This window comes from Stenella coeruleoalba (genome assembly GCF_951394435.1).
Source record: "Stenella coeruleoalba genome assembly, chromosome: 6".
Taxonomy (NCBI): Eukaryota; Metazoa; Chordata; class Mammalia; order Artiodactyla; family Delphinidae; genus Stenella; species Stenella coeruleoalba.
The window spans coordinates 9,409,894-9,435,372 of record NC_137151.1 but is presented as its reverse complement, the minus strand read 5'-3'; the positions used below and the strand labels follow the sequence as shown (position 1 = coordinate 9,435,372).

Here is a 25,479-nt window from a genome sequence, read left to right as displayed (position 1 = left end):
ACGTACACATTCACATCTGCGTATGTGCATGTGCCCATGAACATACACATATATAGTGACAGCAACCTTTGTCTTACCTGCCTGTGACCCAGAAGCTCATGAAAATCTCTCAGAAAAATTCCCAGTGCCTAGTGAAAACTAATCTCTTCAGCTTATCCCTGGGATCACGTTTCATCTCTGTGAGTATGCTCCGTGATAAATAATGCGTTCCTTTGATGGAAGGAATTATTTGAAAAAGCAGCTAACCTATCAAGTCTTCTCTCTCCACATTCCTGCCATTTGAGTAGTCTGACATTCACATCACCTGCTTCTAGGTCGTAAGCTCCTCATACCCTGGAAAAAATTATTTTTAAATTGTTAGCTTCCAGAGAAGTGGCTTTCTTTCTGTCTTTGGGCAAAGTGAAACTAAATAGTTTCAAGGTCATGTGAGGAATAATGTGACAAAGTTAAAAAAAATAACAATGAAATCATCATCCTCTCTGAAAATGATTCTACCTTAAATCAGTGTTATGACTTTCTTTTCTAAGGTGACTGTTTCTTAGCTCGATCGTTATTTGACGTTATTAAAGAAAACATCTTTAGAATGTTAAAAATATGCATTTCTATGTGTTATGGATGCCATTTGGAATATACAGAAGACCTAACCAGCCAGAGAGAAAAACACTGTTCTCATCTACACGTATTTCATTTTCAGGTTTTAATTGTATATTTGATATAACATAGACCATATTTTATTTCTGTGTCTTTAAAAGTGTTACTAAACCTTTTAAATCTCTTTACAAATGCAATTTCTACATTAAGTCCATTCACCACAGTTCATTCAAGATTCTACTGCATTAAAGTTTGAGTTGTTTGAATTTTTATTGCCTAAAATAATATTGCAGTTACAAACATAACACTGAAATAATTTTCTGAAATTTAGAATGGATCACCTGAAATGAAGATTGTTGGGTCAGTTATTATGCATTTTTGGCTCAATTCATACTGTTGAAGTCTGTACCATTTTCCATACCCACCCACAGTGTAAGAGGGAACCACTCATCCTACCAGTTTTACCTCCTGCTTCCCTGCCATTTGAATATGCAAATGCCTTTTGAAAAATGGGGGTAAATGAAAGTCGAAATCAACTCAGGTGCTGTCCTTCTCTGCAAAACTTCCAACTGATGAGCTGAGCATGTTCCTTTTATGCTTTTTTCCCCCGTAACAATGACCATGACTGTCCCTTCATTTGAAGACATCTTCTTTCAAGAACTCTCTTAGAGACAATGCCACAAATCACCATGGTAATGCCAGAAGGGCAGTAAATGGAGGGATGACAGATGGACCCCAGTCATATTTGTTCCTCTGTCCTGAAATATCTGTGAGAGGTAGGCAGGGGCAGACGTTATTATCCACACTTTCTGCTAAAAGATACTTTATGCTCAGGACTGGGGAAAGTCAATGATATGTAGTCAGTGGCCATGTCATTCACAGCCTTCTTCCCTTTCTGTTGGAAAGCACTACACCATCAGCTTTTATTCATTTTTATTATACCACTGTTTTTTCCTAGGGTCCTGAAGGACTTTCATGTCAAACTGAAAAAAAAAAAAAGGGGGGGGGGAAATTTGGGCAGATGTGTGAATAACACCACTTACCTGGGAATTGGAGATGATCTATCAGGTCTTCCAGAAACGGCCCCTTGTGGTTTGCTAATTGCCAAATACACCTCTCTTGGGTATCTCTTGCAATGTAGGAACTTTGGGCCAAATCCTTGCCTTTGGCAAGAGGAAGAAAGATGGCAGTGAAGGTCAGAGTGTCTGGGAGGAGTCTATCTCCTTATACCAAGATGGCTATGATCTTGGCAGGAGCTGCTACTCGTCACATGGCTTTCAGCATGTCCGGTCTCTGGCACTGGCTGTCAAGCTCTTCCTCCGGAGCTTAAGGAGATGGCTGAGAGTTCTGTGTAGGGATTAAGTACCTCCCCAGAAACTCTGCAGCCAGTGGCTCTTGTATTCCTGCAAGACAGATGGCAAAGTTCCTGCTTGGGTTTTGAATCCTTTATAATCATCTCCTCACATCTATAGGTTGATTTTCCAGTTTCTGACCATTGCTTCTTTTCTAGCCAGGCCCAGAATATTTACTCTTTCTGGAATTCACTCTGTGCATCTCCTCCTCTATGCTTTGCCTTTTCATTCTGTGTTTCTCCCATACTCGCTGAGCTGCTTTTCTCCATCACTCCCTGTTGGTTCAGCCACAAACTCGCCATCTTTCTCCAAGCTCACAAGTAGGGCCAACATCTTAAACCAGGATGATACTCAACATGTTTCACTGACTCTCAGAAGTGGAGCAGGGTCCTGGAACCCCCAGGCTGTGTGGACCATAGACCTTGAGTTGCTGCGGGGAGGCCCAGGGGAACTGGAAGCCAAGCAGGCAATCCTACATTCCAGGGAGAGACTTAAGGGTTCTGCAGCTAAATAGCCAAAATTAGGAAGTTTCAAAGTTATAAAATTGGAACCACCAGTAGGGTGTACTAGTGTGAACCTGCTGTGTCCCTGTCTTGCCTGTGTTAACTTCACTAGATTGTCTGTGGCTTCCTGGAGCACAGGGCTAGGAAGAAGCATGGGACCAGGTCCAGACTGGGTAGCAGAAGATGCTATGATTCCTAAGCAGAATTCGTCATGGGATTGGGAAAGGAGTAGTATGGAATCTGCTCTATGTACTGGCCCTGTCCAGGCACATTCATGATCCCACTTTCTCCCCAGGACATCTTTCAAACTCTCAGGTCCCTTATGCTTTCCTTGCCGTGAACCTCACACTTATACAACTTAGCACTTGATTCATCACCATCCTCAAAATACAGTTATTGAGGATCTGCTATATTCAGAGAAAGTGAGCCTGCCTTCAATGGGTGGGAAACGTTTTTTTAAAATTAATTTTTATTGGAGTATAGTTGCTTTACAATGTTGTGTTAGTTTCTGCTGTATAGCAGAGTGAATCAGCTAACCATATACATATATGCCCTCTTTTTTGGATTTCCTTCCCATTTAGGTCACCACAGAGCATTGAGTAGAGTTCCCTGTGCTATACAGTAGGTTCTCATTAGTTATCTATTTTATACATAGTAGTGTATATATGTCAATCCCTATCTCTCAGTTCATCCCACCCTCCCTTCCCCCTTTGGTATCCATAAGTTTGTTCTCTACATCTGTGTCTCTATTTCTACTTTGCAAATAAGTTCATCTGTATCATTTTTCTAGATTCCACATAATAGATGGGAAACGTTTAACCCCTGTCTGCCCCCAGCATGCACACAGTGGGTACCAGGTCACCATTTCAGAACTCAGAATCCAAACCTGATGCACTTACCTAGGACAGGTCCTCATACCTGCTTTTTGCTCTCCTGGCTGTCATTTTGATTGTTACCCTTCCTCTGCTCATTTCCCTTTTTGGTTTGACACTTTTTGTTTGTTTTACCACCTTGAGGCCTCTCAGTAATCCTGCTTCTCCATTTGTTTTTACAGTCATCTCTTTTATTGTATTTTTTAAAAATTTGTTATTGATTTACAATGTTGTGTTAATTTCTGTTGTACAGCAAAGTGATTCAGTCACACATATATATACATTCTTTTTTAATATTCTTTTCCATTATGGTTTATCACAGCATATTGAATATAGTTCCCTGTGCTATACAGTAGGACCTTGTTTACCCGTTCTCTATATAATAGCTTGCATCTGCTAATCCCAGACTTCCACTCCAACCCTCCCCCTATGGTCTTCTGCTTTCTGACTTTGACTAGATACCCTGTCCTCCACCTTCAAGGCCCACAGTGCTTCTGACTGCCATACCCTCAGCCACTGCACACTATTGGACAGACTCAAACCTAGTTTACAAGAGTTAAGAAGAAAAAATGATAGAGCTAGCAGTCAGGAAAAACTTCATGAAGGTGATGAAAGGGTAGGAACTTGCTGTGAGCTTTGAAGAAAAAGACACCTCTTAGAAAATTCCAAGTTCTTAGGAAGGCAGGACCAGCCAGATCGTGATATATGCACCAGCTCCAGGTGGGGGCATGCTATTACTCGGAAACTGTATTTTATTCTAGCCTAGCTCTTTGCAAAAGTTTTTCCTATCACTCTAAGTATTGTGTAGGTTTCACAAAATAAGCATATTTTTTCTGTGTCACTTATAGTGTTGAACACTTTATGGTCAGGAAATGTACATAGAGGAAGGCACTCTGTATTGAAGAGAATATGATCTCTGAAGACAGTGAGAATAAATCCCCACGTTAACACATAATATCTATAGAATCTGAACAAAGTTACTTAATCTCTCCGTGCTGCAGTGTCTTCAACTACAAGGTAGAAATCATCATACCTACATCACATACGTACCTTGACTCCTGGGATGATGTAGGCGTTGAATCACTAAGAGCTACTAATATCATCATAATGATTTTTATTGTCCTACTTTACTCACCATTTCTCATTGTATATTCCCCGTGAAGACCATAGTCCTATGATTATGTCTATCCTGTTACATAAATGGCCTTCTATGAGTACAACCCTAAAGATTTTAGATCAGTGATTATTCATACTTCAGGGGGCTCACACCCTTTAAGCAGATAAAGAAAGCTATAAACACATCTTATTTTGCATAACATTTTGGAGGCATATAGACACTCCTGAAGTCTGTCCACGGGCAGCACGTCAAGAGCTTAGCTCCAGATAAGGAGAATCATAGATAAAATTAAACTTTTTCTCTGTCTTTATACGTTCCCAGTGGTCTTACATAAATGTCCCTTGTTGAATCACCAGGGCCCTGAATAAGTAGGGGACTGACACTGTATCTGTTCCTTGTGGGACAGTGGGGCTAGCTTCTTAGAAATGCTTCACCTTTGGTCACAGGATTTAGAAGACACCTCTATCTGTCAAGGTCCGTGTTGTCTGAAAGGAAAAATTTAGTAGCTAGTAGAAAGTGGTTAACTACTAAACTGGATAAAAGATGACAGTAAGGGGTCCAGAAATAACGAGTGTGAAAAATCACGTACTTCATCTAGGCTGAGAGGGTGGACAGAGAAGGAAGTGGGGGCCAGGAGAGCTCCCCCTGACCACCTCACAGGCTGAGATCCTGACCTTTTGTTACCAGGGTAGCCTGCAGCCTGCAGATGGCCAAGAAGTTTGTCAGAGAGAGCCACCTGTGGAAGCTGCCACCAGTGGGGGGACGTGTGGGCTGGAGCTCACCTGTGCTGCACTGACTCACCATCCAGTAGGACAGGAACCCAGACAAGTGCCTGCTAAACGCCATGGCCCTGCAATGGCTCTCTAGCGCCGTCTACCAACCAAGCCTAGACATAAGAGAAATGCTTACAGGGTACAACTCCAGGGACACAACCATGGCGGCTTTGCAGCTGAAACTCTGATGTGGATAACTGTCACTATCTCTCATCTCTTTCCCTCCTTTTAAGATCTAGGTTAAAAATGAGAGGCCCTACAACATATTTGAACTGCCGTAGTCAGTGTGTGCTTGTGTACTTGGTTCAATGTGTATGTGTGTGTGTGTACACATGTATGCCTCTGCACCTACACACACACACACACACACACACACATTTTCTTTTCTTTAGATACAAAAAGATAAACACTAAGTGCTTTTGAAATATTTTTGTCTTTTTTCTTTACAGTTTTGAGAAAGAGATAGGATCTTTACTTTGGGGGTAAAAACAAAGTACCCTTTAAACACACACACACACACACACACACACACACACACACACACACAAAAGCGTGCAACTAGGGACTTCCCTGATGGTCCAGTGGCCAAGACTCCACGCTCGCAATGCAAGGGGCCTGGGTTCGATCCCTGACCAGGGAACTAGATCCCATGTGCTGCAATTAAAGATCCCGCATGCCACAATGAAGATCTCGCACACCGCGACTAAGACCCAGGGCAGCCAAATAATCAATAAATAAATATTTTTTTAAAAGTGTGCAACTAGCCCAAATTTTGACAGAATGATAATTCTTGGTCCTCTCCAAAGAGACAATTTGTTGTGCTCATGACTGTTGCCCACAAAAAATAAAATAAAAGGGAAAAATAAGAAAAAAGAGACAAAAAAAAGAAAAGAAAAGAAAATGAGAGGCCCTAGATGTCAGGAAGAAGGAGTTGGGAAGAGAAATAGTAGGGGCACGCACGTTCAAGGTTTCTGACTCCACAGCCTAGGCTTAGACTATAATAGCCTGTCTCACAAGTGTATGAAGTACTGCAAAACCTCAAATACAGGTCCAGGCTCTTGTGAGCATTTATTTAACTTTGTCATTACATGTTTGCTAATAGAGAATACTGAAACCACAACTATTCTCTTTTATGGGTCCACACAATTTAAAAAGCATCTCTCATATTCAAAAAGTTTAGAACATTCTGTAGGTAGAATTGCACTTGAAGTACCCAAAAAATTTACCCCTCAGATGAGAATTTGCGATGCTCCGATTCTCACAAAAATGTCTCATATTTCACCTAAAGGTTTTCTTATGTTGTTTACTCTTCTCCTTTGAAATTGTTTTATTTCCCCACGTTTCTGTCTACATTTTCTCTAACATCTTAGTTCAGTATATCACTCCACTCCTAAGTCAGCCCATGGGGTTATCCATTATCCCCCATGCTGACCAGTTGTTATTCAGTTTTCTCCCTGATGCTGTAACAAGATCCAAAATTTTCCTTGCTTTTACCCAAGGAAGCAAGTCTTCTGAAGAACATTCAGATTTGTCCTCATGGCATCAATACAATGCAGTAGCTAAACATCTTTCAAAAATAATGATAATTTAAAAATGCAAAATAAAAGATTGACTAAGGCTTTATGAAAGCAACTCTGAGATCAAGAACAAGGCTAAAGGGACGCATGTAACATACAGAAGCCGCATGTGATGTGTCTGATAGAAATCTCGTGCCTGATAAGATTTGAGGGTGAAGATATGCCCTCAAAGCCACCATTTACTTCAGTTATACATGCCACATGGTAGAGGCTTATAAGCACACTACGTTTGTGTAATACAATGCAAGAACCACAGCGGAGGCTCTGAGGATGGATCATTCAATGCCAGCTTCCCAACGTGAATGCAAGATCAGGCAGCCCCAGAAGACGCCCTTAGTGTTCTAGGTAGGCTTTGTGTGAATGTGCTTCACTCCACGTGCATAGGCAAATATAATACTGCATCCTGGAACAACAGCAAAAACCTATCCTGCATTCTTCCAGGAAACTAGAAAGCATGTGGATTTTATCAGATTTTGAATTCGGTGTGATGACTGGCAAAGACCATTAAGACAGTTGAAGCATTTTTTGTGTATGTTTGTCTGTACCCATAAAATTAAGTATTTACAACCTGGATTTGTCAATTTATGGCATGTGTATTAAATTTCAGTGCTTTGTGACCCAGATATCCCTGCAGCCCTCATAGAATGTACAGGAAGTAGTGGGTCCCCAAGTTTCCTAAGAGTTGTGAGATAATTAGGTCTGACACTGCTCTGGGAAAGCACAGCCCTCTCACCAGTGTAACTAAATAACCAACATGTGAACCAGTAAGTATCTTGACAATAATGTTTAATTTTCATTTTTGGTTAAAAAATAATGTTGCAGATGCAAACTATTATATATAGAATGGATAAACAGCAAGGTCCTACTGTATAGTACAGGGAACTATATTCAATATCCTGTAATAAATGATAATGGAAAAGAATATGAAAAAGAATTTTAAAAATGTTTACAGATTATAGGGAATTTGTAAAACACAGAAAAGTAGAAAGAAAAAAAATCACCTGACTTCTCATCAACAAAGGCAACCATCAATACTATGCCAACCAAGATTTTCCAGTCTTTTCTTTTAAGGAATATTCTTTTGTGTAACTTCTTTTCTTCCTTGTTATCCATATACTCTATAATAAAAACAATAACTTGTTGAGCATTTATTATGTGCCAGATTTTTCATAGTTATCTATTTTAATTCTTGAAATAACCCTATGAAGTGGATTTTTTGTGGTTTCATTTTACAAATGTGAAAAATATTAAAGCAACTTGCCCAAGATATATAATCAGTAAGTGATAGAACCTGGTCTCTATCCCTGGTCTTTCTGATATCCAATCCATGCTCAACTGCTGTGATATGTTTTTTTGCACATTTTATATCCCTCTTTCATTACTGAGTTTCTAAATTTTAACTAAAATAAACTTACATTTTGAAAATGGTGATCAACACATGTTGAATAAGTGCATGGATTTTTTATAAGAAGAAAAAGGAGTGATTTGAATTCCTATTGAGGAATTTAGCACACGACAGATGGTAGGTGCTTAATATCTGTTGGACGTTATGTTTTGATGATTATAACCAAGGTAAACTTTCAGAGTCTGATTATCAGTGAGGAAGAATGTTTCTCTTTTCAACACTGGAGCTTCTTCTGAAGAGAGGCTGATCCTCTCCATACCTAATGACCTTCACAGATAATTAAAAGATCCTAGTACCATCTCACTGTTAGCTGCCTAGAGATAGAAAATTAGAAGATGATCTTTGGGATGCCTCCCTCTGCTGATGGTTTCTATTTCCCTGGATCTGGCGGAAGTGGCATGGCCTGATTAGAAAGAGCACCATGTGAGTCAGAAGATGTAGCTTCCCCATCCAATTGGGTCACTAGGTAGCTGGGTAAATTTCACAATTAACTTATTCTCCCTGGTTCTGTCTACAACTGAGACACATCCTCTAGATAATCTCTAACATACCTTTCAACTCAAAGGCTTCATTAGAGCGAATTATTTAAAATCTCTCTATCACTGTCTTAGTTTGCAATGGCTGCCATGACAAAATACTGCAGACTGGGTGGCATGGACTAAACAATAGAAATTCCTAAACAACAATTCTTAAACTGCTTAAACAACAGTTCAAGAGGCTAGAAATCCAAGATATCAAGGTGTTTTCAGGCTTGGTTTCTCCCGAGGCCTTTCTCCTTGGCTTGCATGTGGCCATCTTTTGGCTATGTCCTTACATGGTCTTTCCCCTATGGGTACACATAGCTGATGTCTCTCTGTGTGTCTAAATTTTTTCCTCTTATACAGGCACCAGTCAGATTGGCTTGGGGCCTACCTTAATGGCCTGATTTTAATTTAATCGTTTCTTTAATAATCTTATCCCCAAACACAGTGCCATTCTGAGGTACAGGGGTTAGGGCTTCAATATGGGAATTCTGGGAAAATGCAATTCAGCCCAAACCAATCACTTAAAATTTTATTATCTGGAGGCCACTTAAAGTGCTTCTCTGCTATTATGAAAACACCTCCACACCCTGCCATACAAAACAAAAACACAGGGCCTGCAGCCTCATGAAGTAGTTAGGGACCCTGACCCCTCTTACTCTGTGGCTTTCATCTTGAGGGTCCCAATAGGCTTCTGGAACTGAGGTATCATGGCTGCATACAAAGCTGCAGAAACGAGGAAGACAGGGAGATAAAAGGAACATCCCTGCCAGCTGGATCAGCTCCCACTCAATGCTCCCGCCATGACTGGCCTAATGGGCCAGACTTAGACACCTGGCCACACATACCTGCAGAAGCGAAGAAATGTAGTCACCTGGTTGAGCACATTATTGCCTCAAATAAATTATAGAGTTCTACTACACAGAAAGGCAGAGAATGGGGAGATTTTGAGTATATAACTAGAAATCTCTACCAAAATTTCTTTGAACAATATATGGGTGTCCTCATGTAAGACATGGTACAATTTCTATTTTAGTGTCCAGGTTGGAAAGCACAATTCAACCATCACCATTATAATGATGCTCTAGAGTTGCATTGTCCAATACGGTACCTGTGTGTGGCTAGGGGTACTTGAAATGTGGCTAGACCAAATTGAGATGTACTGTAATGACAATGATTTTAATATCAGGTTTAAATAATATTTGTATGTATTGACTTAAATAACCCAATATTCAAATTTAAATTAAGTTCATCTCTTTCATTTCACTTTTTTAATAAAGTACCAGAAAATTTTTAATTGCATATGTGGTTCCCATGATATTTCTGTTGGACAGTGTTGATCTAGTATATCTTCACCCCAAATAGAAGTATTCTAATGGCAGCCTTTTTTGAAAAAACTACTTTTATTTGGAAAAAAAATTTAATGTTTATCTAGAGATTAACAGCAGTAATCAGAATTAGAAATGTTTTTTTTCCCATTTTATAAGTCATTATTAATGAAATTGAGAAGCTGACTTTTGTAATATACTCATTATTGAGCAGGAAATTTGCTTAGTTTTACAGGCCAGTTAGTGGTACTTGCCCTTCATGCACACTTGCTACTTTTCCAAACTGTACCCAAAAATCAAGAAGCCCATATTATGTTTTCAGAGCTAAGAACATTTGTTCCTCCCTGAAGTAAATTTAATATAAAAAAGCACCATACACATTCACGTAGAGTGGAAAGATGTTTTGTGTGAGGGCTAAGTAAAGTTATTTGGAGAAGTAAGTTTACTCAAAAGGAAAATGTACACACACACACACACACACACACACACACACACCACCACCACCACCACCACCACCTTCCTTATTATCGTAATGACTTGTTACCTGTTTGAAAAGATACATGCACCTCAATAGCCAAGACAGGGAAACAATGTAAATGTCCATTGACAGACGAATGGATAAAGAAGATATGGTATATCTATCTATCTATCTTATATCTATATATACATATGCACACAACAGAACATTACTCAACAATAAAAAGAATGAAATAATAAAATAATGCCATTTGCAGCTATATGGATGGACCTAGATATTCTTATACTAAGTGAAGTAAGTCAGAAAGAAGAAGACAAATACCATATGATATCACTTATATGTGGAATCTAAAATATGATACAAATGAACTTATCTATGAAGGAGAAACAGACTCACAGACATAGAGAACAGATTTGTGGTTGTCGAGGGGGAGGGGAGGTGGGGGAGGGATGGATTGGGAGTTTGGGATTAGCAGATGCAAACTATTATATGTAGAGTGGATAAACAACAAGGTCCTATGAGAATGATACTCAATATCCTGTAATAAACCAAAATGGAAAAGAAAAAAAAATGACTCGTTACCTTTGCCTCCTTGAGTGTAATAGGTGCAGGACAAAAACTTGCAGTAGTGGGGACAAGCAGTTCTGAAATTATGCAGAAATAGAAACCATTTGAAAAATAATAGTCATTGGGTTTCATATCCAGCTGCTTCTAACCCCACTTGGATTAACTGCTGTTATTTCTTTCTCTCAATAATCCATGCAAATGCCCTTGATAGCAGTTCTAATCCTGAATAGGGTTGTCTTGAAAGCTTTCAAATAAAATAATATTTGGAAACTATATCTCTAAAATTTACATTACAAATTTGAACTTCATTTTAAGTACATTGAAAATAGAGAAAAATTTAACTATGTAAATCAAAATCAACATGATTCCGTCACTCAGAGAGAGCCACTATTTAGCAAATTAATCTCTGTTCTGTAGTTACATATTTATGTAGGTATATTTTATCTGATTCATATGTGTAAATTTGTATTCTGTTCATTTCATTTGGTATTGTATTATAAGTGACTTTCATGTTTACCATAAACATTGTTATTAGTGGCAGCAAAATAGTGTGTCAAATGGCTATACCGTAATTTACTTAACTATTCCTTTAATTTTAGATCCAGATTTGTATTATTATAAATAATGGTGCTTAGTGTATAAATCTCAGTCCAATTTCAGATTATTTCTTGAAAATAGATTTCTAGAAGTGAAAGTAAAGTGTCAAAAAGGACTATTCATATTCCTAAACTTCTTGATTCATATTTCCAAATAGCTTTGCACAATATTTAGAAACAGAAATGAGAGTGTTCAGAATAGAGTTATGACTTTATCTTGTGCCTGAAAACTAAGAGGTTATCAGTTGAACCACGGGTCTATTTTTCATTCCCTTCCGCTCCCCCATTCCCAAGGATTTCCTCTGGGTTTCACCTCTGGTTGAAAATCATCACTATTTGGCAAAGCCAGAAACTCAGGTGGGGATATTCACCTTTGACACATAGGACATAAGCACAAAACACAGGACCTGAAACAGAGACACACACAGGCAGAGAGGCAAAACTGGATCCACAGCCAAGGAGCTGAAGCAAGGAGGTAGCAGGCTTAGGATGGCAAAAGAGTCAAGGCAAGAGTCTATGAGGATGAAGGCTGTATGGGTCTCTAAGTGGGTCCCTGTTTACTGGTGCTGGCAGGCAGCCAGCTCTTGGGAGGTCAGAGGAGAGGGCCATGTGGGGGACCACCTGCCAGCCTGCCCATGCCCTTTGGCCATAAGTGGGGCATTCTTTCTGATACCAAGCAGGACCCTGTGAGGCTCCTGAGCACAAAAGCCTTTCTGGGTCCCCTGCTTATTGATTACAGGAAATAGGTTTCATTCAGCCTCCATGACCCTCCTTGAGTTCCAAAGGGCAGGTTCAAACAGTTGCTAATCAGGGAAGAGAGGGGATGCAGAGACAAGGGAGGAGCAGGCAAGAAACAATAGTGCAGCCTTGGGGCAGGGTCCTGGTTCCCCCTTAAGGGATACACATAACAATATCTTTGAGCTGTTCTGCAGATACTAAAAACCCCCCACCAGCTGGGAGAAATGAACTGTATGTTGCCCACAAGCACGTAGACCCCAGACCAATTGGAACCAGAAATTTGATGATGCCGACTCCCAATGACCTCACCACCAGCCAATCAGAAGAATGTCCACGAGCTGACCACGCCCTGCTCCTTGAACCATTACTATAAAGCTCCTCATTACCCCCTTCAGGCTGGAACACACAGTTTTGAGGGCATTAGCCTGCTGTGGCCCCCTTGCCTGGCAGAGCAATAAAGCTATTCTTTTCTACTTCACCCAAAACTCTATCTCTGAGATTTAATTTGGTGTCAGGGTACAGAGGCCAGATTTGGCTTCACTTCCAATATTAAAAATGCTTCTTTCTTGGGTGTCCCTTACATGAAACCACAAGGAACATGATCTTCATCCTTGAAGGCCTCCTTTGGCAGAAAGAAAACATTGCCTGTGTTTACTATTGCCATGCCCATCTTCCCAGTGCTGTTCTATGTTTTCTTTCCTTCTGCTCCAATTCAGCTCCCATCCTCACTCCTTCCTATTTATACTCCCAAGCTCAGATGTAAAGGGACTTCATAAAGCCCTGCTACATGCTGACCCAGAAACATAGACTTACCTCTCAGTGCGCCCTATCGCAGGTGTGATGACATGTCCTACGGCCTTCATTCTAATGCAATGCAAGCTCCAGTTGGGCAAGGCCTGAGACTGCCTGTCTCCTGGGTTGTGTCCTTGTCACTGGGACCAAGCTTGGATCATTTGAGCAGCTTAATAAATATCTGTTGAACAAACAAACAAACAAAATGAAGGAATTTGTCTTCCCCCAAATGTGGAAAAGAGCCTTCATTCGGTCACCTGCTCCCCTGAGTGTGTGAAATCACAAAGATAGCTTTAACTCCCAGGGCTGCCTTCCCCTACACTTGCTGAGAGCATGCCAGTCAGTCCTGGTAGTTTTCAGACAAATCGAATTAGAAATGGTTGTACTCATTTGGAAAATCAAGAACTGGCTTTGAAATCTTTCCCCACATATTAGATTGAATCAAGATCGTTTCCCCCCAGCTCATAAATGCTTGATTGGCTTTGCTTGATGCCTTGTGATGGAAACACAGCCTTGCATTGCTAGCTCTATGTTTTACTCACCAGCGTGTTGTGATGTCTGGATTATGATTAAAAACAATAAAAACAAAACAAACACACACAATGAAAATGCTTGGTAAATAACAGCTCAGCACAGTAAAAGTTGGAAGTGCTTTAGGAAACACTAAAACCATCAAGGTAAGCAGAACTTCAAGCTAGGTCTGCCGTATTCCCTTGAGGTCTTAAAATTTGATTTTCTGGTACAGCAGGTCAGCCATACCTGACTTATCATCTCTTTTCAGGACCCCAGGAAGGGATGAGCTGGGACTTGGCTGTGACAACATTTGAGGAGTCCCAGTGAGAGCAGACTGGCCACTTACCCTACACCTCCCTTGCTCACCCATGTATTCCTTGCTTTAGCTTCTACCTTAGTCCCCAGACTCAATTCAGACTCATACTACTTTTGGTCCAGGTCTATTCCTAGCCTACCTCCACCTGTGACCTCAGGTCTTTTTCAACAGACAAAGAATGGTCCACTCTTTATTTTATTTTATATATTTTTTTAAATTTATTTTGTTGAAGTATAGTTGATTTCCAATGTTGTGTTAGTTTCTGGTTACAGCAAAGTGACTCAGTTATACATGTATATAATAGTTTGCATCTGCTAATCCCAAACTCCCAGTCCATCCCTCCTCCAACTCCCTCCCCCTTGGCAACCACAGGTCTGTGAGTCTGTTTCTGTTTCGTAGATAAATTCATTCATGTACTATTTTAGATTCCACATATAAGTGATATCATATGGTATTTGTCTTTCTCTTTCTGATCTACTTCACTTAGTGTGATAATCTCTAGGTCCACCCATGTCATTGCAAATGGCGCTGTTTCATAGAATGTCCACTCTTTAAATCCCTTTTATTTTTCTTTCTCTTTTTCTGTGTGGGCAGATGGAGAGTTCTCAGATGACAGACAGCTGGGTGCCCTGGGTGTCAGAGGACCAGGGTCTCAGATCTGGCAGCTCAATTTCTGGTCTGTGCCACCCCTCCTGCTAATGCCAATCTGCACTGCCACCCCACCCCACATCAGAGGTACAGTGAGGGGATGGGCTCTTCCCTTTTGGGGGAGTGAACTGCAACTGTGCTTGCATGTGCCTGGAGTCTGTAGGCTGCCAGGAGGCACAGGGCTCTGGAGCAGTTTTCCCCCACCCTCCTAGGGAGCCAATCAGACTGTCTGCCAAAGTCCAAGACCATAGCATCCCAAATGCATCAATTCCATTGCACATCCTGGTGGCCAGTAGGTCCTCAGGGCTTGGCTCCTCTCTTATCTCTGTCCTACTCTTCCCAGGGCACTCAAGCCCAGAGCAGGGTCTTACTGCTCAGCTGATGAGCAGTGTTTGCTGGGTGAAATAAAGTACCAGAAGAAGAGAGTCAGGAAGTGTTGGCAAATGACCTGATTGAAAATGAGTTAGAGGCCAATGACATTGCCTTCTCCTCACATGCGTTTTATCTATAACTTCTGTATTTTCAGATTATAATTTAAAGCAGAGCAGAGGATAACTTTCTGGTGCCTTCTGCAAAAGACCTAACTGGCTTGAATCACTATCCCAGGCAGTAGTAGGTGTCTTTGTAGTGACGTGAGTCCAGAAGGAATGCACTTGCCAAACCAAAATAACTAGACAAAGATGGCACGCATCTTCTCTGGTCAAAGCTTGACTGCGGGAAAATGCCCACCAATGAGAAATACCTATTAGCAATTCATCAGTGATTGGCCCCTTTATCTATAAACTATGGTCTATGCAGCCAATACAAGATCAGCAAGTAAGTAACAATTTTGAAAGAGAGTGGATTCTTGCCATAGAGATAAGGCAAAAGCAAAGCCCAAGTAGAAATTTAGGCACAGTTAGCTTTTGCTGTTAAGGTCTAAAATTTGCCATGTACATCCATGGCCTCAACTGAAATAAGCAAAGGATTATGTTCAATCCTAAAGCTGTGAAATAGGCACTAATTCAGTCATTTTTTAAATGTCTTTCTTCTCAGTCTTATTAGTTCCTTGTTTTAGCCTAGTCAATTTTGGCATTTTTGTCTTTACACTATCTGAGACCTGGCTAAAATACCAGGTGTCCAATGAACAAGTGGTGATAGATTCCATGTTTAGGAATCTTTGACAAACACAGAGATCATTAGATCACTGTGTAATACATTTCTGTCTGTTCCATCTACCATATACCCACCTTTAGACCATGATGATGTTTCCCCCATTGTAAGCAGAACAGCATCTTCTAAAGTTGGTCCCTCTGTACATGTGATAAGCCCTGTCTGTGACAGTTTATCTGATCCATTCCGTAGTCACATAACACAGACTTAAGTAGTACTAAGTTCCCTCTGTCGGATCCTCCTTACCCATGTGGCACTAGGAGACCACAGTAATTATGCTATTACTCTAAGATCTTCATTTGGATGAGTTCCCCCACCATGGAGGAAAGATTTTAGTTGGATGCCTTTTACTGGATTTCAGTCAGCATTTGACAAACTTCTGATATGGTGGCAGAATGACCTGGATACATTTGGAAGGAGGCTGCAGCTGAGAACCTGTGTTTTCTCTCATTGTTTTCCTCTGATTTTCCTTGCACTGCCCTTGGACCAGCACCCAGCTACGTGGCTTACATATAATTTCTCCCATTTTATTATCTCCAAGAAGGTTTCAACCACCTTAATTCCCGATACATTTCCGCATTAACCTAGCATTCTCTTTGTATTTTAAGATGCTGTTTCTTGAGAGGTGGGCAGGAGGAGGAATAATCAATCAGGTAGCTGTTATACCCTGGTAAACATGTTTTTTATTTTTTAAATTGGACTTCCCTTTTAAAAATATGGACCAGTATCATCTTCTGCTTACTTGCTTTAAATATATATATATATTTATATATATATATATATAATTATATATATATATATATATATATATATATATATATAATTATCTATGGAGACTCTTGCTGTATTCCCTGAAGTTAGAAAGGAATTGGTAGGGAAAAGTCTTAGGTTTCCTTTCTTATGCTTTGAAGCATTATTTTAAAAACATCTTAAAAAGCAAGTACTTGGTTACACTTCTCACTCCAACATTGGAAATGACTCTGTTGATGCCTATCCCCCCTCCTAAGAGAAGATAGATGATAAGAATATGGGTTTTCAGTCTCAGATGCCCAAAGAATGAGGGCCCTTGTGGGAATCTGTGAACTACCCAGTCCACCAGCCTCGGGTTACAAAAGAGGAAACTAAGATTCTTGAGGTCACTGGCCTCAGGTCACCCGAAAAAGTGGCAGATCAGGAAAAAGAAAAACGAGGCAAGAACAGTGCTAGACACAATGCCCATGTTCTCATTTGATCCTAAATCAACACTCTACCATTATTCTCGCAGCTATAGTAGCAAAAATTAAGGAATCAGAGAGACCATATGGTTTTCCTGGTAAATATTCATGATAAGAATCCGATTCTGCCTAAATTGAACAATTTCACTTTCCTCTCAGAATTCAAAGCCAGATGCTCTCTACCCAACTACAGATGAATTTTTATGAAAAGCCTATGCAAGTAGTAAAGAGTAGCTAACTATTACGAGGCAGTCTAAGCGATAATGATAAGTGTATGGTAACACTTGTATGGATATGTGAATAAATGGTCTAGGGACACAAACCATTGGGACCTGGTGAAGAAGGCAGCCACCTCGGGGTTGGGGAGGGTCTGAAAAGGCCCCAGGAATGGGCCAGGAGGAAGGAGGGAGGGGGTGTGAGGGTGGGTGCAGAGGCCCGAAGAGGTCACTCCCGGTGGAGGGAGAAAGGCAGGAAGTATATTGAGGGGACTGGTTGCCATAGTAACCACACACATGGATTGGATGAATGAGCTTAAGAACTTGAATTTGCTGTCAGTGTCTTCATACAGCAGTGGGAGGGGCCACCAATCAAGGCAGGTGATGGTCAACCCACAGTGCAGGGCCATCCCTGGTCTGTGCTATTTGAGGTCGCTAGGCAAGCAGAGGAGAGTGGAAGCCCCTCAACCCTGCACAGCACCTACTATCAATTTTACCTGCAGACTATCTGTTTGCTGTTCTCCCTCACCATTCTAGACAGAGCCCTCCACAAACCCTTAAGTGCCCGAAGTATGGCCCTTGAGCATCCTTTCTTGCACACAGAGCATACTCTATTCCATACCTACAGCCCCCTGAGGGATGCATCTCAAGCACAATATGATCCTACTGCCTAATCTATACATCAGTTCTCTCTTCACCCCTTTCCATTCTGTTTTGTCCATAGGATCAAGTTCTAGTACCTCGACATGGTCTAAAGTCTTAATGATTGCATCCCTTCCTGCCCTTCCCACTGGATCTTGCCTGCTGTTGTGCTGGCTTCTGAACTGCCGTCAGCTGACCTTCTGGCAGGTCCTTGTATATACCGCCCACCTTCCTGTCTCTGACCTTAGAAACTGCGTTCCCTCTCTCCTCGGATAAAACTTCTGCTCACTTTCCAATTAGTTACACCTTCTCTCCTGTAAAATCTCAATTCCAATGTCACTTCCCTAAGGAAGCCTTTTGTAACCCTCCAGATTAGAAGAGGCTTCCTTTGTGTGAGATCTCATGTACTGTTTCTTCATAGCAATTAATAGTGTGGAGGTTTTTCTCTGCCCTCCAAAGGGAGGGCCTGCTTGGGGAGGATGAATCAATGAAAAAGGCTTGCCTCCTCCCGCTGACTTCTTGTGTTTTAAGGTCCTGACCATTCTTAGGAGTCCATCAGGCTTCATGAATCAGATAGGGGACAGTACAGCTCTTGTTGTTAATGGTACAAAACAAAGTGTTTTTCCATAGAAATGGACAGTCTCTCTAAGATGGTCTACGAACAGATCTTAGAGTTTCAGCGTTCTGTGCTCCATCCATAGAAATCAAAGTCTTTTGTCTGAGAAAAGAGGTGGGACGGGAACTTCTGTGTTTTGAGGGTTGCAAAGGAAAGGCCATGGTGGACCCCAGAGAAGGAAAGTGGACATGGTTTGGGGGACCCCGAGGGACAGATGGGCCCATTACTTCTGTATACCTTATCTTTTGGAAAAGAATGAGCATGTATGAGCATGAAAGCATTGGGCACTAAGAACTGCCATTTGGGGGACAAAGAGAGGCCCCCACTTATAGGTACCAGTGACCTGTGGCTCAGTGGAGCCATTGTCCCATGGAGGGTCACCATCCAACCGGGGCCTGGTGGTGTTGTCAGGTGAGGCACATCAGACACCAAGGATTTAGACTGTTAAGTGTAGAGTGACTTCCTTTTGGGACAGTGAAAGACCCTGTAGATCTTGTAATATATTCAGGGAAAGAGAGACCATGGCAGCGATACTGACTTTCTTGCAGTCTCATCTATAGGATCAGGGCTGGCTGATTTACCTTGAAGATTTGACCACCATGGTGCATCCCTGTGTCATGGGATACTTTGCATCAGTTACAGTCAAAAATGTACATTTAATGACTATAGACTGAAAAGGAACAGAATCCCATTTACGTGTATAACTTATAAAGCCCTGTGCTTAGCGCATTGTTTTACAATGTTGGAGAAATCTTGAATGCATGTTGAAATCCCTACTGAATTAAATCTACAGTAGAGTGGAGAGTCTGAGGCATGGAGTGTCCTTCTTCACGGGGATGGGATGAAAGTTGAATTAATGGATTAAGCTGGTATATAGGGTAGAATACAGTCTGTTGACTTTTTGCTGCTCTCTGTTTTGACACCTTTCTCAAGTACATTGTCTTCTCTCTCTTGTTTTAACAATTTTGTCATCTTTAAAATTGAAGTATAGTTGACTTACAATGTTGTGCTAGTTTCAGGTGTACAGACACACGCATACACATACATATATATATATTTCAGATTCTTTTCCCTTATACGTTATTACAAGATACTGAGTATAGTTCCCTGTGTTATACAGTAAATCCTTATTGATTATCTATTTTATATATAGTAGTGTGTATATGTTAATCCCAAACTCCTAATTTATCCTTCTCCCACCCTTTCCTCTTTGATAACTGTAAGTTTGTGTTCTATGTCTGTGGGTTTACTTCTGTTTTGTAAATAAGTTCATTTGTATCTTTTATTTTAGATTCCACAAATAAATGGTATCATATGGTATTTGTCTTTCTCTGACTTACTTCACTTAGTGTGATAATCTCTAGGTCCATCCATGTTGCTGCAAATGGCATTATTTCATTCATTTTAAGGCTTGAGTAATATTGTCTTCTTGCATGCTCTTTCTAAGTCATTGCTGGGGACTCCCTCATGTGCTGTCTTGAGAAGGATTCTGGAGTCACAAATGGCATTATTGAAAATGATTCAATAGTCCGTGTTGATTTCAAAAGTACTACTTTTTCATTTAGCTAATTTCTTCTTTCTCTCCATTGTGGTGAATGGGGCTGAGTATCAGTGCCTCTTGACACTTTGGCATTTCTGCCAGCAACCAGCACAGCTGAGATGGATGTGGAATGGGGCAGGGGGTGCTGCACAGCAGTGTGACAAACAACTCAGCCCGGAACACTCACATTTGTCAGGAGAGTTGGGTCAGATTGGGTGTAAACGGCATTTCCCATCTACTCCCATCTCTCTCTCGTACTTGCCCTTGGACCTACCATTGGAGAACAGAGCAGGGAAGTGCTCTAAAAACAGAGAAGTTTTGGACAGCTCAGGCAGCTGCATGGACACAAGGGCAACGGAGGACAGCATGAGGGAAATGTGGGAGACGGAGTGGAGAACACGGCCTGCAGTGATGTGGAGACACCGTCCAAAGACAATGCATTTCCAAGTTCTCCTGCTCCCTGTTGAACAAAGCATTGATCCCCACACCTGGCCTTACCTTAACCAGTGAGGATCCCTGAAGCATTTATTTGAAGTTCTTGCCACCAGGATCTTGCTGGGGACCTGGAGTGTCCCCTGAGTGCCTCTCAAGGGCTTCTGGGTTCCCTGGCCTATTTCAAAGGTACTGGGGCCCATTAGACTTTCAGTGGAATGCAGGGGACAATCTCAGTTCCTCTAGACCCCCACTTTCCTGAGGACCATCCTCCATGATTGTCTATCCAGAGAACACTCACAAAATGGCTTGAGTCGAGCTAAATATTGGACTTTTTAAAGGGTTTTTTAAATTGAAAAATAGCTGATTTACCATGTTGTGTTAGTTTCTGGTATACAGCAAAGTGATTCAGTTATACATATATATATATTATTTTTCATATTCTTTTCATATGGTTTTTTACAGGATATTGAATATAGTTCCCTGTGCTCTACAGTAGGACTTTGTTGCTTATCCATTCTAGTTTGCATCTGCTAACCCCAAACTCCCAATCCATCCCTCCCCTGCACCCCCTCCCCCTTGGCACCCACAAGTCTGTTCTCTGTGTCTGTGAGTCTGATACACTGGATTTTAAATCAAGCAGGAAGGGGTGTTTTACAAAGTCCTGGGCTTCTACCTTCAGCCTTGTCACCTTTCCCCCTTCTACACAGCCTCAAACTTTGGGTACAGCTTTGCTGTGGCAAATTGTTACCAGAGGAGGTGACACTGACCTCAGGAAAAGTAAAGGGCAAGAAGAGTTACTGCTACTCCCAAGTTCCCTATGGGAGCATTTGTGATTTTATTTTGTTTAAAAGACAGCCTTGCCTCAGTTAATCTGCCATAAGTGGGGATATTTCATCTTGAAAGGATATCAACCAGAAATCCAAAAATGCAGATTAAGGGGCAGTGGGGCATGGAGGAGAGAGAGCCAGGTGCTTGCTCTGGGCTGGGGGCAGGTCGTGGCGGAGAAGGAGGAGGAGAAGACCAGCAGGATGCAGTGGCGACATCCTCACTGGGGTGATGGTGCAGGTGCAGGTGCTTGTGCGGAGCTGCCTGGCTGAGTGGTGCCTGGTCCGGGGTCTACAGCACTGCCGATTCTCTCCCGGGGGCAGGGGGCGGGTGGGAAATTGCTGAGCAGGTTGATGAGTGGCAGCAGCAGGAGCCTGGAGCACGAGTACAGCTGCACCATGCACCTGCTGGATGACAGTGAGTACACCTGCACCATCCAGGGAGATTCAGGATGGCAGAAGAGTAGGTAGACGTGGAGTTCATCTCTCTCCATGGATGCATCAGGAATACATCTACAGATGCGACAATTCTCGCAGAACACCAGCCAGAAACTAGCAGAAGACCTTGGACACTGGAAAGGACTATAAAGATCCTTGCATAACTGAGATGAGTGACTTGCAGAGTCTTGGCCCCTCGACCAGAAGTCGGGCCTGAGGCTCTGGAGTGGGAGCACCAAGTCCGGAATGCTGGGCCACTAGAGAATTCCCAGCCCCAAGGAAGGTTAATCACCGAGAACCCTCACAGAGGCCTCTATCTGAATCCAAGACCCAGCTCCACCCAACTGCCAGCAGCTCCCAGTGTTGGACCCCTCACACCAAACAAGAAACAAGACAGGAACACAAACCCACCCATCAGCACACAGACTACCTAAAGTCATACTAAGCTCACAGATACCCCAAAACACAGCACTTGACAAGGCCCTGCTCTTCAGAGGGAAAAGACTCAGCTCCACCCACCAGAATGCAGATACCATTCCCTCCCATCAGGAAGCCTACACAAGACACTGGACCAACCCCACCACCAGGGGCAGAGAACAGAAGCAAGAGGAACTATGACCCTGCAGCCTAGGGAAAGGAGGCCTCAAATACTGTAAATTAGACAAAATGAGAAGACAGAAAAATATCCTACAGGCAAAGGAGCAAGATAAAAACCCACAAGACCAAACAAATGAAGAGGAAACAGGCAAACTACCTAAAAATTCAGAGTGGTGATAGTAAAGATTATCCAAAATCTTGGAAATAGAATAGAGAAAATGCAAGAAATATTTCACAAGGACCTAGAAGAACTAAAGAGCAAACGAACAGTGATGAACAACACAATAACTGAAATTAAAAATACTCTAGAAGGAATCAATAGCAGAATAAGTGAGGCAGAAGAACAGTAAGTGAGCTGGAAGATAGAATGGTGGAAATAACTGATGCATAGCAGGATAAAGAAAAAAGAGTGAAAAGAATGTAGGACAGTCTCAGAGACCCCTGGGACAACATTAAGCACACCAACATTTGAATCATAGGCTTCCAGAAGAAGAAGAAAAAAAGAAAGGGTCTGAGAAAATATTTGAAGGGATTATAGTTGAAAACTTATGCAACATGAGACAAGAAATAGTCAATCAAGTCCAGGAAGTGCAGAGAGTCCCATACAGGATAAATCCAAGAAGAAACATGCCAAAGCACGTATTAATCAAACTAACAAAAATTAAACACAAAGAAAAAATATTAAAAGCAGCAAGGGAAAAGCAACAAACAACATACAAGGGAATCCCCATAAGGTTAACAGCTGATCTTTCAGCAGAAACTCTGCAAGTCAGAATAGAGGGGCAGGACATATTTAAAGTGATGAAACAGAAAAACCTACAACCAAGATTACTCTACCCAGTAAGGATCTCATTGAGATTCAACAGAGAAATCAAAAGCTTTACAGACAAGCAAAAGTTAATAGAATTCAGCACCATCAAACCAGCTTTACAGCAAATGCTAAGGGAACTTCTCTAGGCAGGAAACACAAGTGAAGGAAAAGACTTACAAAAACAAACCCAAAACAATCAAGAAAATTGTAATAGGAACATACATATAGATAATTACCTTAAATGTAAATGGATTAAATGCCCCAACCAAAAGACACAGACTGGCTAAATGGGTACAAAAAGAATACCCATATATATGCTGTCTACAAGAGACCCACTTCAGACCTAAGGACACATACAGACTGAAAGTGAGAGGATGGAAAAAGATATTCTTTGCAAATGGAAATCAAAAGAAAGCTGGAGTAGCAATACTCATATCAGAAAAAATAGCCTTTAAAATAAAGACTATTACAAGATACAAGGAAAGACACTCTATAATGATCAAGGGATAATCCAAGAAGAAGATGTAACAATTGTAAATATCTATGCACCCAACATAGGGGCACCTCAATATATAAGGCAAATGCTAACAGCCACAAAAGGGGAAATCAAAAGTAACACAATAATAGTAGGTGAATTTAACATCCCACTTACACCAATGGACAGATCATCCAAACAGAATATAAATAAGGAAACATAAGCTTTAAATGACACATTAGACCAGATGGACTTAATTGATATTTATAAGACATTCCATCCAAAAACAATAGAATACACTTTCTTCTCGAGTGCACACAGAACATTCTCCAGGATAGATCACATCTTGTGTCACAAATCAAGCCTCAGTAAATTTAAGAAAATTGAAATCATATCAATCTTCTTTTCCAACCACAACAGTATGAGACTAGATATCAATTTAAAAAAGCAGATTAAAACAGCAATGGGATATCAAAAGCAAGCTGGTAGACGTTTTTTTTTTAACAGTGGTACCCAGTTCAGAGGAGGAAGTTCTCAGAGATGGCTGCCAAAAACCTCCATGTCAGACAAACATAGGTTTGTCCCCCATTGTCACTGCTAAGGAGGACTCTGGCTTTTGTCGAATCACCTAGCTTCTCCAAACCCAATCTGTGCATTTTTTAAATGAACGCAGTGTCATTGTGTAGAATACATGAGATATGCACGTTAGCACTTAGCCTAATGCCAAATGCAGTATAAACTGTGGGCAATTTCTTGATGGATATCAAGGGCCTTACCCTTTGACACATTAATTAACTTCTGGGGATCTAGCCTAAAGAGAAGAACACATCTAAACAACTACAAAAAATGATCAATGCAAGAATATGCTCATAGCGGTGTGCTTGATGAGTGCATCATTAGAAATGTGCTATTGGGAGAAGTTTGTTTGGAAACTGCTATTTGTTTTCAGAAATGCAGGACTGTCACTAACAAATATATTCGGGACCTAAGGATGTTTTTTTCAGGATTATGAGGCTGTACAACCTGAAGGATTAATCTGTTCTAGGACTAGGAGCTGTCCTAGGTATCTAACCCCACTACCTGGCCACTTTACTGCAAAGTTGAATTCAGGCAGCCAGGCAAGCCAGGGCATTCCTCTTTCAGAAATCCCTGTCTTTTTTTCTTTTTTTTTTTGCAGAAGTGGCACTGGCTATGGAAATAGGTGGAGCTTAGCCTCTTTCATTGGGATTGAGAGATTTACAGGGAACATGGTGTGTCTATGAATAGAACAGACTGTGTTTGCCAAGGGGGAAGGGGAGTGGAGAGGGGTGAATTGGTAGTTTGGGATTAGCAGATGCAAACTAGTACATATAGACTGCATGAACAACAAGGACCTACTGTATAGCACAGGGAACTATATTCACTATCCTGTAGTAAAACATAATGGAAAGGAACATGAAAAAGAATGAATATATATATATATATATATATATATATATATATATATATAAAACTGAGTCACTTTGCTGTACAGTGGAAATTAACACAACATTGTAAATCAATTATAATTCAATAAAATAAGTTAAAAAAAGATGTGTCTATGACTATTTAGAGGAAAATACGGCATTACACTTACCTGAATAAGCTCACTGCATTGTTATAGAGGTTGGCTATAAAAATTACAAATGGCTTTCATATTGTAACACCTATTCATAATCTAGATGGTATTCCAGGCTTTCTCCTATTCATCTAGTAAAAGTGACTCCAGCACATGGCTCAGCTGGGCACATATATACATTTGTCTATTTTCCTGTAACTTCCTCAAGTAAACTCGGACCCATTTTCCCTCACTTA

At 41.0% G+C, this 25,479-nt stretch overlaps 1 protein-coding gene across 5 annotated transcripts in view; it reads left to right on the top strand.

Moving 5' to 3' along the window:
- The window catches only part of CNTNAP5 (contactin associated protein family member 5), a 505,995-nt gene that overhangs the window by 87,535 nt on the left and 392,981 nt on the right, over positions 1-25,479 (top strand). The gene's annotated exons all lie outside the window — the stretch shown is intronic.